At 42.6% G+C, this 19,481-nt stretch overlaps 1 long non-coding RNA gene across 1 annotated transcript in view; it reads left to right on the forward strand.

The window, feature by feature from the left end:
- The window catches only part of LOC125900577 (uncharacterized), a 63,165-nt gene that overhangs the window by 13,405 nt on the left and 30,279 nt on the right, over positions 1–19,481 (forward strand). The window contains exon 3 of the long non-coding RNA XR_007450865.1: positions 6,690–6,876. This is a non-coding gene — a long non-coding RNA (uncharacterized LOC125900577). The remainder of the gene's footprint in view (positions 1–6,689; positions 6,877–19,481) is intronic.

The raw sequence follows: 19,481 nt of genomic DNA on the forward strand, positions 1-19,481 counted from the left end.
TATGAGACAAAATGTAAAGACACTTCGCTCCCTTGCTTCTCTCCACTGGAGGTACCTCCCTAGATTGTCCCTGCTCTCCCTTCAGGTAGCCGTGTCTTGCATTTGGCAAAGCGGCTACCTGAAGAGGCTCAGCTGTCTTCCCTTTCTGTCTGCTCACTATCACTCTCTCTCTCTATCTGTGTGTGTTATTCATCCTCTATTTCACCTCCTTTTCATCATCATCAGCCACCTGAATATTACTATTGAACCTGTTGAAGAGTAGTCTATCTGAGTTATGAAGTCAGACTGTGCACTCCCAGCAACTCTCTAGCCTTTTTATGGATGCAAACCTGTTCCGAAAACTTCAGTCAGAGTCAGTGTGTAAACATGAATAATGATCATATTTTAAACGTGTGATGACAAATATGGACTTGCTGTACAAAGGTCCATTTCAACCTTTGTGGGTGCTTTGAGAATTAAGCTGTTGCCTTTGATATAATTAGTGGAAGTTTAGCAGCTTTTAAAGCCACACAAATCTTTTGTAAACTTGCTGCTCAGAGTTCATGCTAGCAGTTTTGAGAGACTGTATTAAATGCTAACATCAGCGTGCTGATACGCTCACAATGACAATGTTGACATGGTGATGTTTAAATGTTTAGCAAGTGTAATCTCTGCCATGTTTACCATCTTAGTTTAGCATGCTAACATTTGCTAATTACCATTGAAGTACAGCTGAAGCTGATGGGAATGTCATCAGTTTCGCAGTCAAATCAAAGTCAGAGGGGAACATTAATGCATGCACCAAATTCCAATGCAATCCTTCCAGTAGTTGTTGCAATATCTTGTAAAAACTGCACTCGTAAAAGTCATGGGATCACCAAAGTTATCAGGATTGATCCTCTGGGGGCCATACATGTCTGACGGTGGATTTCATGGCAGTCCGTCCTGTAGTTGTTGAGATATTTCAGTCTGGACTAAAGTGGTGGACCCACTGACCGACAGACCAACATATTGACATACCGCTGACTCTACAGCCACGCCGTCAATACATGATGCACCAGTGCACCAAGATAATGGTATAGTATACAGTATTTATTCTTTGCCCCCATTACTTTAGTCATTTAGTTGCTTTTCAGTGGTGCAGAACATTTCATATATTTACTGGTGACATATGACCACCTGAATTTAACTCCATTTGGAAGAGCCCCATGAACGGGGCGAACATGCTGACCAGTTATTCAGTCTTTAAATGTACATTTCGCAAAAGGCAACTTCTTAAATGGGACACAGGTACAGAGTGACACAGAGAAAGAGTAAGCAAGACAGAGAGCCAGTATTGACTGTATTGCAGCAAGTGATTAAATGGTCACTTCTTTTTCTCACCTTACTGAACATCTCTCTTGAGTCCCAGGCCTGTCCTTGTAACAAATCAAACCACAGGAGCTGGTGGTGAAAAATAGCGTTTTAGCCCGTACATATATATATTAGTTTTATCACTGTTCGCACAGCACCTTTTATGTCTTATTTTGTCTTTAAATACTGAGGCATTGCAGCTCTGTCTATCCTCTGACACTGCCAGTCACCTTGATCCAGTACTACCTCTGACTTCATAGCACTTTTGTCTTTCAACCTGGCTGCTTTTATCTCCTTTGCCTGCATAATAGCCTGTGTATCCATCTTGCTGCCACCAGACCCTGTACTATGCCCTTTAACAGCCTGCAAGGGCCGCTCTGTGTCTCTGCCAGCCTGTCGGCGAGCTCTCTCTTACTTAAACCTGCTCTTGCATATTGCTTTTACTACAGGAAGCCCCTCCATCATCACTTCCTTAATGCCAGAATCAACATTACAGGAGGAGTTTACAGTGAATCTAAAAAAAAAGAAACACTGTACACCAAATATCTTCAATATATTGGTGATAATTTCTTTTTGAAAAAAATCGTTTTCCTGCTTGTTTGTATGTTTTTTGGGATAACAGTCTGCACTGCAGTAAACCATCCTGTCAAAATCAGCCTGAAGGTGAAAGGTGTGACTACACTGACTCTCGCTGTGGCTGCTGCTAAACTCTTTAAAGGTGTTAACTTCCTCTCATATTATGGTGTCAGACCTGTCACAGAGCGCCGCTCATAGAGCGAGATGGAAAATACCCTTTGTTAATATTTTAACAGCTCAAACAGTTGGAGATCAGGCAGATTGAATCCACGGGTCAATACATGGAGGAGAGTCGGACCAAAGTATGCTAGTCCGAGGTCTTTTTTGAGTCAACATTCAGCATCGGCGTGTTGACTTATAGATGTTGACCTAAGGGACAGAAAATAATAGAAGAAGACAGGAAAAGACGAAGAGAGTGTGATATATGGTGGGAAAACATCAAATGGAAAAAAAATCTGTTCTGTGGGTGTGTGTGTCGCCATCTGCACAAAAGTCCACAAAGTTGTGTGTTTGAGAGTGCACTCAGGTGTGCGTGTTTGTGTATGTGTGTGTGTGTGTGTGTGTGTGTGTGTGTGTGTGTGTGTCTTGGGAGCAGCTTGTGAATGGGAGGATTTAGGAGGGAAAAGTTGGAGCAGAAAGCTGCTGGAGGTAATCTTGTGGCCTACAGCTGATAACAGCTTTCCACCTGGAGCCTCTTAACAAACGCCTGGACCACCATCAATCAACCAAATGTCCTTCAGAGAGTGTTAGAGAGGGAGGGAGAGAGAGAAGAAAGTAATGACGTAATGCAATGTTGGGACCGTGTAACTACTGTATGTGTACCTACAACATTTTCACATGCTGGCGCTACATCATTTCATATGTAAAGGGACACACCAAAGATTTAACATGACAAATTATCAGTCACAGGAAGTATCACACAGCCTGTGAAAATAGCTGTATAAGGTCTTCTGTGGCCCTTGAGGGAGTTTTATCAAGTCTAAGAAAATTACTTAAGTGACTTCCCCTGGGTGTCTCAGCTTGGGCTGGAAAATTACAAATTTTTGACACAAAAGCCTGTGCCACAAATTGGCTGTGTGGAGGAAAAAATTAAGGGTTATTCTGGCCTGTGCTGCTCTGATTTGACCATTATTTTTTAAATCTGCTGCTAATAAAGTCATGACTATGCTTCCAGTGAAGTGCTTGCTTGAGCAATAAACTTGTCTGATGACGGGATCTGGGGGCATTTTTATGCAAACATTATACTCTGTTTAATGTCCTAAATAATGTATGTGCTGTGTGGCCATTGACTCATCCTGATTCCCACCGCTCATTATTGAAGAGAACAACACATTCTCACTCTGACCTCGTCACATATCGAAGTTTAGTCATGGATTTTCCACGTCGAGATATGACGTGCAAGATATCCTGGGTACGTTGGTTGTTGACGTGCTTGGATGCTGTGTCAACTTTTGCCTGTTACATGCGTTGTCTTCTTTCAAAATAAATGCACTGCGTCGGTACCATGAATTTACTTTTTTTTTCTCCAGCAACAAACGCAAGTGGTTGGGTGTAGCCAACACACACACGGTTGGGTTTAGGAAAATAGAACTTGGTTTGGCTTTACATTCGAACGGGAAGCGATTGCCAGTCTCCTGGGTGAAAATCAGTAGTTGTTCAACCCATGTACCACTCCTCCTCACTCTAGTTGGACTTTTCACCGCCTTTACTTTAATTGTTGTCCTGCTGCGTTTTCCCCCTGATGCCACCAGGCGCCACGAAACCGTAACAGTGACCTGTGGCGTATAATGCAGACGCAAAGGACGGCTTTTTTCTGAACAAGCGCAGGTTTTCGACTTTGGAGTGAGACCGGATTGAAGTTATTCAATCTCTATTTAATATATATGGCATATGACAGTTTTCGGAATGTACTGAACATTTAATACAAGACGGCCCATGTAGGAGATCGTGTCACAAATGTCTTTTACCACTTTGAAAAGAATTTAACTTGTAATAAATGCTTTAATGTATTTTCTTGCTTTTACAGTGGACTTAAAAGTTTAGGGCTCAGGTCCAAAACTGCTGTACTGGTTCGGGCTCAGCTTGGTCAGAAACTATGTGGGTTATGTCGGGATGTGGCCAATTAGTCGGCTAGTCAATTAAACGCTGCTACATGGCACCAGAAATACTACACGGTTAAACTTATTACCGAGATACCCAGAGGAAAAAGGGAAGCGTTTGGATCGGTGGTGACACACACACGTGCTCTCAGACTCAATGGATGGAACGGCGTGGGCATTCCCGTGACCACCACAAGCCTGACCACAGCTGTCGGCAGACATTCAGTGTGGAAAGTATGTCCAAGCCACACACACTTGCACTGGCTGGATGTCTTCTCACTAGGCTGAATGAGAGAGTGCTTTTGGGTGCATGGGAGATCCTGAGAGGCCTTGATGCGTGTGTGTGTGTGTGTGTGTGTGGTGTGTTTCAATTTGCATTTGATTAATGATTTGGCTCGAAATGGCTCTTCCATTCTCTGCACTATTTTTTTGGATAGTGTTAAACCTTGCAGATTAAATTGTGCTCAATTTTGACTATTTTCTGTCGAGTGTTTACTTGTGTTTAAAATAGTTGACCAGTCTAAGTGTTAATTTCAGTTTAAACATCAGGGACATGAGCGGTTAGGAATATCTCTAGTTCAAGTAGAGTTGGGCCTGATGTTTTGGCCCCATCATAGCTCTATACTGGGTGAGGTTTCTGGTGAAACAAACGTCCCACTAGAGATGACAATGAAACACTGCTTTACAGACTTGTATGAAGTTACTCTTTAAGTCAGTGTGACACTAAATTGCTGCAGATGTCCTTTATCTGTGCCTGGTTGAATGTAACAGTGGAACTGCATGCAGAAAAATCTTAAGCTTTACCCTCAGAGTTGATTTGGATGCACGCAGTGGCACTTCAGATGGCCTAACTTTGTGTGTGTGAGTTTGCGTATGTGTGCACATCTGTCCGTCTGTCTGGCCCTGGCCTAATGGGCTTCAGCCCTTGCATTGCTGACAGAAAATCAATGACCCACTCGGTAGGCCCAATACTGCTACCGCTGTGCATCGTGAGAGAGGAGGAGTGAGAGAGTGAGGGATAAAGGCTGGTGGACGGTTGACCAACTGTAAACACTATGGATTCATGTCCGTGGCTTATGACAGAGTTGTCACACATCTACTTTCACTGAATCTTGATTTCCATTGTGAGCTCTAATCTTCTCTTGCACCCACACAACCCTGCGGACTCAGACAACACACAGATTAGTACACCGGATGCACAATGCCATTTGTTTTTCTGAAAAGCATTAGACCGCAGACTTCCAGCACAATGTCCCACAATGGGGTCAGGTTAACCAGATTAAGCACAACTTTAGAGAGTCATTAGAGGAGGAAGTCGGAGAACAGAACGGACTGACAAAACGAGGGAAATGGAAAGAAGAGATCAACAGAATTAAACAGCGCGAGTGCAGATTGTGCACAGTCTCGTGGTGCATTCTGGCAGTCAAATGTGGTTCTTTCTGAATGTGAGGCAAGGAATGTGGGAGCTGTGTGAAAATCTGCAGTGAAGGTGTGAGGACTCAAAGTTAAATTTGAATTTTAAGATAAGAAAAAATGAAACTTTAATGATCCCTGTGGGGGAATTAGTTTGGTGCGGCAGCAAAAGTAATATGATTCAACAGCAAAAATGGCTCTATAGAACATATTAAATAAGCAATGATATAGCTGAGGAAATAGGAAATGAAAAGGCAATGAAAAAATATCAAAAGCCAAGTATAGAACATAAATCCACTGAGCTTCTGTTATTGCATTTGCTTATATTTTCATACAGACATCTGGGGAATTTCATCTAAAACAGATTAGGACACCAGAAATATGTGCTATATAAAACATATATAATAAAATGTTATGACTGAGGTTCAGAGTTAATTCTTGACCTTGACAACAGCACTTGACAGTACAGCCTCACCACAATGTCCATTTAGTAGCTGCTCTGGAGCTTTTAGTCATGTCAGATGACCCTCATCAGCAGATGCAGAAAAAATTTACAATTCCATGACAACAGAGCAAACTCTATATCCTAATGAAGCTCATGTGATAGGATCGAAAGCCCCCAAAACCTTAAGATGTGGTTGAAAGCTAGTAAGAGGAACTCGATTTAAGATTTATTTTTGTATGTGATGTACTTTAAAACGACATCATCACAGGTTCAAGCGAAGGCCCTAAAACAATATGTGCTTATTTCCAAGTCGCTAAGACCTTTTCAAGGCACAGAACTCACAGCCTTTGTCAAAAGTAGGGGTGTTGTACACAGAAGTCACTGTTCAGTTAATATCATGTTTTATGAGTACTGGTCCAGTGTGAGTTCAGTACAGTGGAAAGAAAACCCCAAATGCATAAGGACACATTTCTTCTCATTTATTGTGAACAGACAGTCGTGCAAGTGTCAGAGGCTGACAAAATCCTCTTGCTGGGGACTGAGGTAGCATTTTGCCCACTGGCAACTTTGCTCAGCTACTATCATTGTGAAAATAAGTATTGCATTGTACAAACACTGGACAAACACTTCCCCAAAAGGCAAATGGACACAACAGACAATAAAACTGAAAACTATGTCCTTTGCTATTAAAGTGAAAATACAGAATAAAATATAAAATGTGTGCATTAGGAGGAGGGTTACAATTTGTTCCACCTTGACTAATACCAATGGAAAGTCCAATTGCTTCAGTATTGTTTTCTGCTGTTCTGCTTTTTTGTCTAAAGGCTACATGGAAGCAGCAGGAATAAGGAGTTGGACTTCAGTTTGTAATTACCCTGTCCTGGTGATTGGCACATCTGGGTGATGGCATTGAACATTTCCATTCAGATCCCCTGCAACGCTGGAGCAACTGTCCTCATCTTATATACAACTGTCTCTCCATTGCTGCTGCCGTTGACTTGGAACCTTCAGGTAAGTCTTCCAGCTCCAGCTCGTTAGCGCTCATTATAGTGTGACTTGTATGCCAATGCATTTGTTTTGCTAACCTCAGCACATGATGCTGGTTTCAAGATTCATTTTTAGGATGCACTGAGATGCATCATCAGTGATGTTCCTGGGAATTACAGGGGGGGTTGGGTCTTTCAACATCAGACCCCCTCACCCAGGTGACCCATCTGGGATTGATCAAGCAGCAGCACTCTGCATCCTCTAATGGCATGTAGCTGAAAGTTTCTGGATGGAACTTATGCTTGTGAACTTTGGTTCTGTGTTGCGTGCAGCAGACTACATACTGTGTGTCTGGTTGTGTGTCCAGACTGTGACCTCTGGACTAAGATTTTCGTACGAAAACACCAACCATCACAACCTGAGTCGAGAGCTAAGAATAAATAGTGACACTGTTGCAGAGCCACAAAACGATTTCAGGGTGGTTGAATGGGTCAACAAAATATAGGTCTTTGACACAGGGGACCATTGTTTGCTTCCTGTTTCCTCCTGACAGTCAGCGTTTGTCTTTTTTAACCATGAAAGGAATAGTTGGAGATTTGTGGTATCAATCTTGTGTAGCTCGTTGCAAAAACAAGAAAAGAGAAGATATTTCCCGTTTACTTTTGCAGTTGTGATTTATTACGGCTTTGGATGGCACGGACCGATGAAGTCCATCTAATCAGAAAAGTTAATCAATGCCAGCAGGATCAGGATAAACAGAACAGAATTGAGAACGATGAAATGAAACAGAGGGAGCGGAAAGAGGCCACACAACAAAAGAGAGGGCACAGAACAGGATGGGATGGTATAAATAGAAATGTAAACACAACACGACTCAAGAACCCAGAACCCAGCAGGGCAGGGCAGAGGCGAATTGAATCGGGCAGCGTGCAGGAGGTCAGCTGACTCCCTCTGTGAGCCTCGCTGTGTGGATTTCCCTGCAAAACGCGGGATCACATGGTAATCTCAGTTTAATACACAAATCCCCAACCCCAATCCAATCAAACCTAATACCCCTGCTGGGCAAGGCATGGCAGAACCCACCAACTCTCCATCCCTCCCATCATCTCATCGAACACTGACATCGCTCCATGTGAGAATATCCCTGTCAACAGTTGTAAGTGTATGAAAGGATTTAGGTGTTTAGAACGAGAGAGTTTTCGGAAGAAATGACTGTGAACATTCAACATGACAAAACTCAGATCAAAAGATAAATGAATTTAGTGGTTTATTTTCAGTCAGTCAAATGTACACACACAGTCTTAATAAAAGAAATCATGTCGTGTTTAAAAATGACACACCAAAAGGGAGAGAAATACAGAGAGAGAGCCTGTGTGTGTGTGTGTATGTGTGTGTGTATGTGTGTGTGTGTGTGCGTGTAATGCCCAGCCGGCGGTGTTTAATGCTGTCCCAGAGGGTTTTAATCCAGATTATCAGGAGTATAAAGTCACTGAGTCTCCCTCTCAGCTCGGCCTAGCCTACCGCTTACTGCACACACACACACACACACACACACACACACACACTTGCTATGTCTTTCCCGCTTTCATTCCTTTTCACACACACACACACACACACACACACACACACACACACACACACAAAGGGAGTCCCTGTGTTGGATTATCCTCTAGGGGGTGCTGTGTATCCAGACAGGAAGCGTCGTCTGGCTGGTGTGTTGGTGTGTTTTCAATTCTGACACAGTCGCCTCACGGATGCAGCTCACCCTGCTGCGTAAAGACCTCAGCTCAACTGCACTCAGCTTGACCTATTTCAACATATTCACAATGTTATTGTTGCCTCATTTGACATTTATATGATGCCTTCACCCACAAGAGATCATCTGTTGTTTTACACAGTATGAACATTTGATCCTGTGATGCAGCAATCAGGGCAAACATCTATATCTGTACTGCTCCTGACTCCATCGACAGCCATTTTTTTGGACAAACCCACACAGCTGGGTTTCCATCCACCTTTGAGACAGCTGCTCCATCATTTACATACAGCGGTGTGATCTGCATATCGCCCAGTTGGTCTGGATTAATTTCAGCGTGTTTAATCTGATGGTGAGATTGATGCTTGCGGCAGGGAAGGCTGGTCTGTGTACGTTTCCTCATATTCGCTCGCTCACTCACACTCCTCTCTGACAGGCAGTCTGATTGGATCACAACCAGTCATTTTCCACTCAAATAGACAGCAAATGAAATGTCTCTGCTACATGCAGCGTTGCTGCCTGGTCAGAATCCAGGAGGAGCTACGGCCTGTCCCCTGTTTTCCTCTATATGTACCCACACAACCTTTTTTTATTTCTCCCAGTCTGTTCCTCATCTTGTCTTTAGCTCTAATCTTGCTTTCTCCCCCCTAATCGCACTACCTCTTGCTTTATCTTCCCTCTTTTGCATTCTCCCTGCATGCATGTTTCCTGGTGCTCTGTAAATTAGGCTGAAAATGGAAGATTAACCTCTGGAGACGCAGAGCTTCCTTAATGCGCTCTGTTCCTCTCGCTCCTGTTCTCTTTTCAGCAAACCACTGCATTACAATATTATTTAATGTGAGCATCTAATTGGAATCAGCTGGAAAGCAAAGAAACTGGGTGGCCAAACCTTTTTACTAGGCTGTGAGATTCAAACATGGAGGATTATGCTCATTAAGAGACTGTGGCGTGGAAGTTGTTTTGTGTGTAACCGTGTGAGAGATCCTTGTGCTTCCAGTGGAGGAGGGAGGTAAAGTACGAAGCTGCACCTGACTTAGCTGATTTTGTACATTTTTGAATTTTGGCCTCTTAACACTTGCTACATCATCTGTGTACAGTATTTATTGGTTGCCTTTTTTGGACCTCTAAGAAACACGATTCCACCCACCTCGGTGATAGCGTTGAAGGTTTAAACAAAGCTGTGTCAGCTAACTTCCTCTATGGTTTACAAGCTTCACCGTGGTTTCCACTGACACCAGGATGAGTAAATACACCGTGTCCATGTTTGCAGGTCCTTTAAACAATTTCAAAGGAAGTGTTTTTAGCAGCTGTGGGCGGCCTCCTCTGGTCCTTTTCAGTGTGAATGTTGCGATGCTTAAATCACAGCGTAAAGCCTTCCTTTGTTGCTGTATTTTTTTTCTTCTACTGTACTGAAAGACAAGACGGTGATTCACAAACGTGTAGAGGAAACTTGTAACTAGAGCATTGCTGAGCAGTATTTCACACAGCTGAATTAAAATAATTGTCAGCAGATTTTGTGGTTGCAGAACTGTCCGTGCCTTTGGTCTTTTATGCAGTCTTAGTGTGGCTTTATGGATTACAATGCTGGTCTGTTGGTCAGTCCACTACTGTGGTCCACACTGAAATATCTCAACAATGGGATGGATTGCAATTAAATTATGCCAAAGGATAAATTCTTCTGATCTTTGTGCCCTCATGAGGATTGTGATGAAATTAGTCCAGGCATTCACGTTCTTCACAGGATGAAGAATACATGGTGATCCCGTAAAGGGATGATAATTGTCGGTGAAGATTCTCAGTCATCCACGTCATGGTAATCGTAAGTGCTAATATCATAGGCAAGAAACGCAAACAAGTCCAGTTGCCTACGATATTAGCACTTACGAAAGGGATGGATCTTTTGAAGTGGGGCTGTTTGAGATACTTATTCATAGCCAGTGTATTACCTACAGTAGATGATAGTCAGCACGCCCCCAGTTTTGAGAAGCAGGCAGGAGTAGCCTACCACCACAGAAGCTGAGTAATGTACCACTGTGGATGGGGGAGGCAGCGAAATGTATTTTAGCCACCTAAAAAAAAATCAATAGCAGTTCAAGTGTACACTATAAGAATATTACCAGCAATTCCCATGTTCAGTGCCAAAAAATTGCTGTTTTTCTCAATAGATATATAAAACAACTTAAGCTCCATGTTGGAAATTGCTGTCTCACGGCAGGTACACTTAGCTACACTTACACTGTTATTGAATTTTTAAGGTGGGAATTATTTTAGGTGGCTCAAATACATTTTGTTGCTGCCTCCGTCCACAGCAGTACATTGCTCAGCATCTGTGGTAATAGGCTACCCCTGCCTGCTTCTCCAAACTGGGAGCCAGCCAACAACATCTACTGTGTTTAATATATTTACTATGGATAAGTTACTCATGCGACCCCACTTCAAAAGATCCAAGCTGAACCTTTAAGTCGTTATTTAGTGCCATCATCAAGTAAAGCATTTAGTTTGTCCAATTCTTTGTTTTATGACTTAATATCTGCAAAACTAATGACGTTACTATCAAGCAGAGCAGCAGTAGCTCAGTTTGTAGGGACTTTGCTTGGGAACTGGGGGGTCGCAAGTTCAAGTACCCCGTACGGATAAAGTATGAAGTGGGGACTGGCAGCTGGAGAAGTGCCAGTTGGGCGGCTGTGGCTCAGAGGTAGCGTGGGTCGTCCACTAATCGGAAGATCGGCGGTTATTTTCCAGTCCGCATGTCGAAGTATCCTTGAGCAAGATACTGAACCCCAGATTGCCCCCAATGGCTGCTCCATTGGTGTTTGAGTGTGAATAAGCTGAGTAGCAGGTGGCACCTTGTACAATAGCCTCGGTGAATGGGTGAACGTGACATGTAGTGTAAAAGCGCTGAGTGGTCAGAAGCCTAGGGAGGTGCTACACAAGTGTACGCCCATTTACCAGTTCACCTCCTGGGCATTGCCAAGGGGCCTAAGGCACTGAACCCCCAAACTGCCAGCAGCCATTTTATAGCTGACCCTGCTTTACCCCTTTAATTGCGTATGTGTTTTGTAAAGAGAGGGATAAATGAAAGCTGCATTTCAACTTCCAGTTTGTCTGAGAATTGTGTGGATTGACAAACAATGAATAAATTAAATTAAATTCTGAATTGAATTAAACCTCAGCTATACTTTCTGTGTTTAGTGCTATTTAGCAACATGTTAGCATGCTAACATGCTAAACTAAGATGCTTAACATGATGCTTTAACTTCTAAATATCAGCATTTTATCATTGTTGCTATGAGTATGTTAGCATGCTGACATTAGCATTTAGCTTAAAGCACTGCCTAACTAAGTATTCACTCTCAAAAAGCTGCTCGCACGTCTGCAAAGTCATGTTTTGTCTCCCATTTAAGATTATTTTCATTGCCTTTTGTCTGTATCATTAGATAGCTGACAGAAAACCAATAGAGGACATCGCAATTAACATCCTAAGCATGTGGGTACAGCTGTTGTCATTAATCTCTTACCGTGAGTCCTTGGGTTTTTTTGCTGAATCTGTACCGCATTCTACAATGTTTCTGTAATTCACTTATTAAAACTCAAAGTGTGCAAGTACATACATCCTGCTGGTATGTGAACACAACTGTTTTTGTTTGGGGTGTTAATAACAGTTAAATGCTTAACATAACAGGTCAGGTATTTCTCATCATCTTAAAATAAGCACGGAAGCAAACCCTCATGTATCAACACACAAACACCTCCACACACACACTGCTCTCAGGTTATTACGGGCTGTCATTGTTTAATTCTTGCTCATTAAAGGCTCCAGACAATGACAAAGCGCCTCAGTCTCTGACAGCCTCTTTGTTAACCCTCTCCCTCTTATCTCTTTCCGCCTCCCATTCTCGCCCCTCTCTATTCCGCTTTGTGTCTATTGTATGACACTCAAGGACGATTTGACGGCGTCCCAAGCCACCACTTAAACATCCCTATTCATCTCAAACTAAAACCTGCGAGAGAGAGAGAAATACCAACTCGAACTGTCGAGAGAACAATTTGCAAAAGCCTTGGAATGTCAGATACCACTTGCCACTTACTGGTAATATAAAACTTGCAGTGATGGAGACAACGCTGATGGCATTGGCGGTGGTGACAGTGGTGATATAAGATGTCATAACCTTGCGTCCTTGCGCAGAGCCTTTTAGAACCATCAATCTGCTTGACCTTTATCCAGGACTCAGGCCCATCACACAGTCAGATCCTTTCTCTCAATTTATTTCACTCTCCTCAGACCTGCCCTGACAATGATTGTTACAGAGAGTTTTGGGAGCCCACGTGTGTGTGTGTGTGTGTGAGAGAGAGAGAGAGAGAGAGAGAGAGAGACTGAGGAAGACGGAGAGACAGACAGAGGCTGCCCCTGAGTGCATTCACGTAAGAACCGGAGCCACCTGAGAGCAACGGAGCACAGAATAGTGAAGATGAGAGAAAATGAAGAGACAAAAGCACTTCCCTGGTGTAATTATGCTTTCATTTCATGGCCAAGTATCCACATGATGTGCCCTGCATGCAGAGACGCTCATTAGAGTTATTGCACACCAGAAATGTAACTGGCATCTGCCTGTAGAGAGCATGAGTATATGTAAAGTGAGGGTAAAATTGCAAAAATAACTTCAGTAAAAGATGCGGAGGTTATAACTGAGTGGAGGTGTCTTTCTTGCTCTATATGAACTGTGAAGTCTGGCAACCCTGAGCCATGAAAGAGAACGCTTTTGCTTGCATGTCATTCAGCAAACAGACGACACAATGATTTATAAACAAAAATGTGTTAAGGTGTAAACGTGCTAATAATAATGATGATTTCAGCAGTCGTGCTTTCCTTTCAAGCTCGCGATTGACTTATTTGAAAAAAGAGCCTTATTTTTTTTTGTCCTGTCAGAGGGTTTAAATCACATTTTCGGATCAGAAAAGTCTTCCCCCGTGATGCTCTTGAAAGCAGCAAACAACAAACCTCCTCAAAGCATTACCACAAATACAAACAAAGCTCAAAAAAGCTCAAAGAATTACACTAGTTCAGTGCAGAATTCCCCCTGCATCCCTTGTGCTAGTAAAGCAGCAGCATCCTGATGCTTGGATCAATGTTGCAACAAATAACTGTAATGTGTCTGACTGTGAGCGCTGTCATGCCCTACCTGATGCACTGTTGAGGAGGAATGGGATGCTAATGTAGTTAAATCTGCACACTCATTACTGCAGCAGGGACTCACTTCATTAACAGCCCCCCGCTAATGTGCCACTCTACTTTTTGTTCTTTTATGTGTGTGTGTGTGTGTTTGCCAAGGTCTGTGTGTTATCTTACAGTAAGACATTAAGGCAGAGATAGAAAGATGATTCGTGTGTGAAAAGATACGTGGGTGTCTCGGTTGTACGAGTGTTTGAATGCAGCTACAATATATAGATGACAGGATGGGAAAACAGGCACTTGTATGCCTCCACTTTTGCAGCAGTTGTAACTAATGTACGAAAATATAAAACTCTTTGAGACTGATCAATCCACATATAAACTGTCTCAAACTTTAAGAATCTTTGTCTAACTCTTCTGCACTTCATCTTCGTCTCCTTTTTTGTGATTATTAGAAATCACTGACGAATAATGGCTCTTCCTTAGATTAATCTCATCATTTGTGGAAAGAATAAGGACCAGTAATGGTTTTTATCGGCTGTATCAGTCAGTGGTTCTTCCTCTCTTCTTCAGGCAACAGAATTCCCAGGGTGGGTTTTGTTCTGCTACCATCATACTGCCTGTGGTTTGGCTGCAGCTTCGTTTGGACCCCAGGTTCAGTGGTTTGTATCTTGGAGTGTTTGTACACTTTATGTTTTCCGAGGTGAGGTTGTTGGTCCCACACTCAACCCGCAACCTGGAGGAGCAGTGCTGCTTTTTGTCCGGACTCTTCCCCATGACCTGCCCGGCTTGGTTAGACCTGCCAGTGGCCTTAAGCCCTCACCAGTATAGCTCACAGGATCTTTGAGACACGCAAGCCCCTCCACCTTGTCAAGGTCTGGGCTGCTACCTTGACGTGTCTCATGCTTTGGCACAGGCCAAAGCACAAGACAGGGCTCGGTGGCAGTGTATGATTGCGGCCTTATGCCCCAGCCGGGATGAAGAGGATAAGTAAGTATCAGTCAGTGGCACCGCCAAGGGGTGGCCAGGGGGAGGGGGGCACAACCATCCTGATGCAGAAGTCCTTTTTACTCAGAGATAGGGCTACAGGGCCCCTAGGAAGTCCCTTCTTTATGTTTACTTTGCTTTTTTACACACAACCAAACAATGGTGGCATCATGCTGCTCCATTGTATGACTTACGATTGCATGCTGGTAAGAGGCGTGACGGGCATGGCATGTAACACAACAGCGTCGGCCTCTATTGTGACATATAACATACATGTCAGCAGTGCTTTATAAACAATAATAATGTAATAACATGGCAATTGGAGTCATTGGCTGTCCCTGTTCTATGGCAATTAATCTCATCCACTGCTCAGAGGGTAAGGAGCTCCAGGACCACATTGTTTTCCCAATTTTAGGCTGCTGTTCTCCTTCTTTGAGTTAGCTGCTAACTGCTAGCAGCTACTTTTTAAATCGTTCACGGTGGGTCACATGTAACACTTCATCAAAATGTCACACCCGTGCCACCCATGATCCCCTCCTGACGGCTACCTACATCTTCTTTGCTAGCAGCTACTTTTTAAATCTCCCGTGGTGGGTCAAACACATAAGACGCCATCAAAACGTCATACCCATGCCACCCACGATCCCTTCCTGCCAGCTATCTACATCTTCTTCTTTGTGACTATTCGAAATCACTGACGAATAATGGCTCTTCCCTTGATTGATCTCTGAGGACCAATAATGGTTTTGTGGGATACCTTACCAGTCCTGTAAAATTCTCCTAAAATGCCTATACAAAGAATACCCAAAGTAAACTGAAAGCTAATCTTGAATCACATGGAGTGCATGCACATACATGGTCTCTCTGGAAAGGTAACAGTGTGAAGTGTCTTTTCTCAACAGTCAGAATCACTAAGTGCTACTGGCGTTAAGTTAAAGAAGTTTGAAAACACAGAAGTAGACAGTTTTTATTTCTGCCTAAATATTTTCTTAAAAACAGATGCTGCAGTCAACTATAGCTGGAATTTATTAGCTGGAAAATACAATAACATGAAGCCTTACATGGTCCAAATTCAAAGTAGATAACAATAACACAGAATATAAATATTTGGGTCATGGTTTTCTAAGGGTTTATCCAGCATTTTAGAAAATCTAAATTAATAAGAAAGAGTGGATTTTCCCTCAGGAGAATGAAAGAACAATCTCTTTATTATCTATTTCTATTTCTATTGGTCTATACTGAGGAATACCTCCTCAAAACGCATACCATCATGTTCAGAATTTCATTAGATGACCCCTTGCCATTGGCTGGATCCTTACACCAGAAAAGAGGGTCAGACCTTTCCTTTCAATGCAGGCTCTTGCCGGTTGTTGTAGGCTGTGGACAGGACATAGGAGCTCCCATCAGGTCAAGTGAGGTGTCCATCAAAAGCTCAAAGTGCAGCAGCCATTTTGTTACTGAGCTGTTGGCCATGTTGACATGCAAACTGGAGTTAAAATGAACAAGACATGGAGAGATAAGAACATTTGACAACATGCAGCAGCAGTCCGTGGACATTTATGGGTGTTGTTTGGACTAAATATTTTACTGGATTTGGATCATCTTGACGTTTGTGAATATATCAGGACCTTTTGGTCAGGATATTATCGATAGGTGAATTTTTCTAAGGCCTCAAAGGTGAGTTGTAATTGTTTGTTTGTTTGGCTTGTAGGCGGGCTGTTGGATTGTTAAGTGGATTATACTTCAACAGCATAACAGACTTCCTGAAATTCAGTTATGGCTTTTGGTTTTTAGCAGCCCCATCTGGCCACCATATGAGAAATTCCTGGAGACACCACTGGTATCAGTGTATATAAGGAGTTTCTTTTTCCTCAGTGAGGTTTCTGAGTGGTTTTACAGCACCAGGTGGAGGTTTACTGTCAGTGACACATCCTAGGTAGCTTCTCTGCTTCACCTTCCTCCCTTAATACACTGCTGCTACTTCCAAACTTCACACAGACACACAGACAGACCACACACACACACACACACACACACACACACACACACACACACACACACACACACACACACACACCTCTCACCAGTGTCTGGGATTCCAGCAATTAATGGGGCGGTAAATGAGATTGTTACTGATGTGTGGTAGCGAGGTGAGCGAAGGTGTGGAGGTGATGGAGGGAGACAGGAGGAAGACAGAGGAGAGCCGGGGGGAGGCAAAAGGCGTGAAGATGTTGTGATGCAAATTAGAAACTTTTGCTTTGATTGAAATTTAGGTTAAAGTCCTGAAAATAGAGTTTTATGTAACTTTCGTATCTCTGCAAAACAGGCGTGAAGTTAAAATACTCGCAGTGCAGTGACATTAATGCTTCAAGAATGGAAAACTTCATGTTTGCATCGTCTCTGCGTCATCTGTACTAAACATTAACATACTTTTTACTTACATTTCCTCCGCAATGTATGTGCAGCAAAAAATCTTTTACAGTGGTTATATAATTCTTGCCAAAACTTATACAGATTTTAGTCAAACTCTACCCTCAGATAAAATCATCTTTGATGTTAAAGGCATATCATAAATAATCTGGTAACCGAGTGCTGAATCCAATTTCCCTCAACTTCTGAATCTGCTTCAGGTAGTGATTTTTCCAGCATTTCCTGAAATGCCGTTTGACAAACCCCAGAGAACAGGGGTAAACTTGTTGGCTCTCCATGTAGTGATAGAGAGTGATGCTGTAATGTAAGAGCGAGAGCGTGAGTTTTTCCACTGAGGACAAATTAAGCCTAAAATCTCTTCAACTGAAAACGCAACATGTGTTATAGCTCCAGTGCATTATGGTCTCATATTCTATTTTCAGTGGAGAAATCATTCCTCTGTAATGGATTTCTTATGTTGGAGAGATATAAAACAGTAAAGCTCTCGCTTTTAGACTCTGCGGGACTGACTCTTCATAAAAAACATACATTTACCAGTGATGTTTTGAATAGCTGAACATTTTTCTGCCACTGTGCCCATGCATGGGAATATCCTCCAATGATGTCATCACTGTATGCCCATAGCTACAGAAAATATTCCAATTAGTGTTTTTTCTTTAAAATGAAAACAGACTGATTTAGTTTGAGTGATTGCATCTTTTCTTTTTCTAGAGGTCTTTGCTACTATGTTCAGCCTTTGCTCCCTCCTGGTGGCACATCCTATTGTCTTTTTACACCGTCACATATTATGACCCACATCCTCTGACAGCGAGACTGATCTGAATTGCTGATTACCTCTGCTTCTCTATTTGTCTCCCTCATTGCTGATCCTCGGTGACTGCAGCAGTGGCCATGGAATACCATGCTCCAGAGGGGGGGAGACAATAAGGGAGAGTTGGCCCTGTGCAGCGACGTTCCCCCCTCAGGGGGCCTATTTTTCCTGCAGGTGGATGGTGCATCAGGAGGAAAAGCTATCCATTTATATCACTTAATCCAGAGGACACACTATTAGAGCGCTAGACAGGGGGAGGAAAACACACACGTACGTGCCTGGGCACTTGTATCCACACACACTCATGCACGTCTACACACAGACAGTAAAACACACTTACAGGCACAGACTCACATACAGCGCACGCATGCATATGCATACAAACAGTAGCTCATGAATGCATAGATCGGTCACGGACAGCACATCAGCACATTCTTGTAAGTCTTGTTAATGCATGCATGTGTGAGTGTGAATATGTGTGTATGGTAAAGCAGTATTACGTATATTTGTCATGACATTAGTCAAGGTATAGATTTGCATAATCTGCCATGGTTTCATCCTGAAATACACGTTTACCAACTTCTGTCATTATAGTCTGTGATTGGCTGTTTCAACTGTGAAGCGATTTTACTATGCCTCCATGCTGCTGATAGCTGTGGCCCGAGGCATTATGTGCTGGGTTGTCCGTCTGTCCCATTCTCAAGAGTGCCTTGAGGGTATTGCTTCAAATTTGGCACAAACGTCCACTTGGATTCAAGGAGGCACTAATTAAATTTGGTGGTCAAAGATCAAGATCACTGTGACCTCACAAAACCCATTGTTGGCCACAAATCAAGAATTCATATGTTGATCAAGGCAAAATTTCATACAAATATCTGATAGGATAAAATGATGCCAATTTATATCCAAAAGGTCAAAGGTCAGCTTCACTGTGACATAATGTTGTGCAAAAACACTTTTCTGGCCATTATTCATTCTTCTAGGCTGTCTGGCTTCTTTGTAGCAACATCCATATCCCATGAATTATTACGACGTCAGTCAAGATTTTTTTCTTGAGTGTCTTACTCCTCTGTAGGCATGAAAAGAAAATTCTGAAGTTCATTTTTTTTTTAAACATGCATTTTTCATGGAGTTTTCACAAGTCCGCTCAGGCGGATAGCATGTGTTTAAGTTTTCAACTGGAGAAATATAATCCATTTTAAAGATTGATGTTTATCATGTGAAACTATAAAATGTATCTTTTTAATGCTGTTAAACCAGTGTGTTCATATATTTTAACATATTATAATGCTGTTCAATGGGATGCTAAAGCATTCATCCTTGTTCCTCTTCAGCTGCTCCCATCTCTCTTTCTACTTCCCCCCCCCACCCCCCCTCCAATTCAGCTCCATCCTTTTCATTTCTTGCTTTCTGTCAGCCCTCTTGGTTTTTAAAAATTTGCGTTGCACTGACAACACCTGGCCAATGGGTGGCAG

Source organism: Epinephelus fuscoguttatus, linkage group LG14 (genome assembly GCF_011397635.1).
Source record: "Epinephelus fuscoguttatus linkage group LG14, E.fuscoguttatus.final_Chr_v1".
Lineage (NCBI taxonomy): Eukaryota > Metazoa > Chordata > Actinopteri > Perciformes > Serranidae > Epinephelus > Epinephelus fuscoguttatus.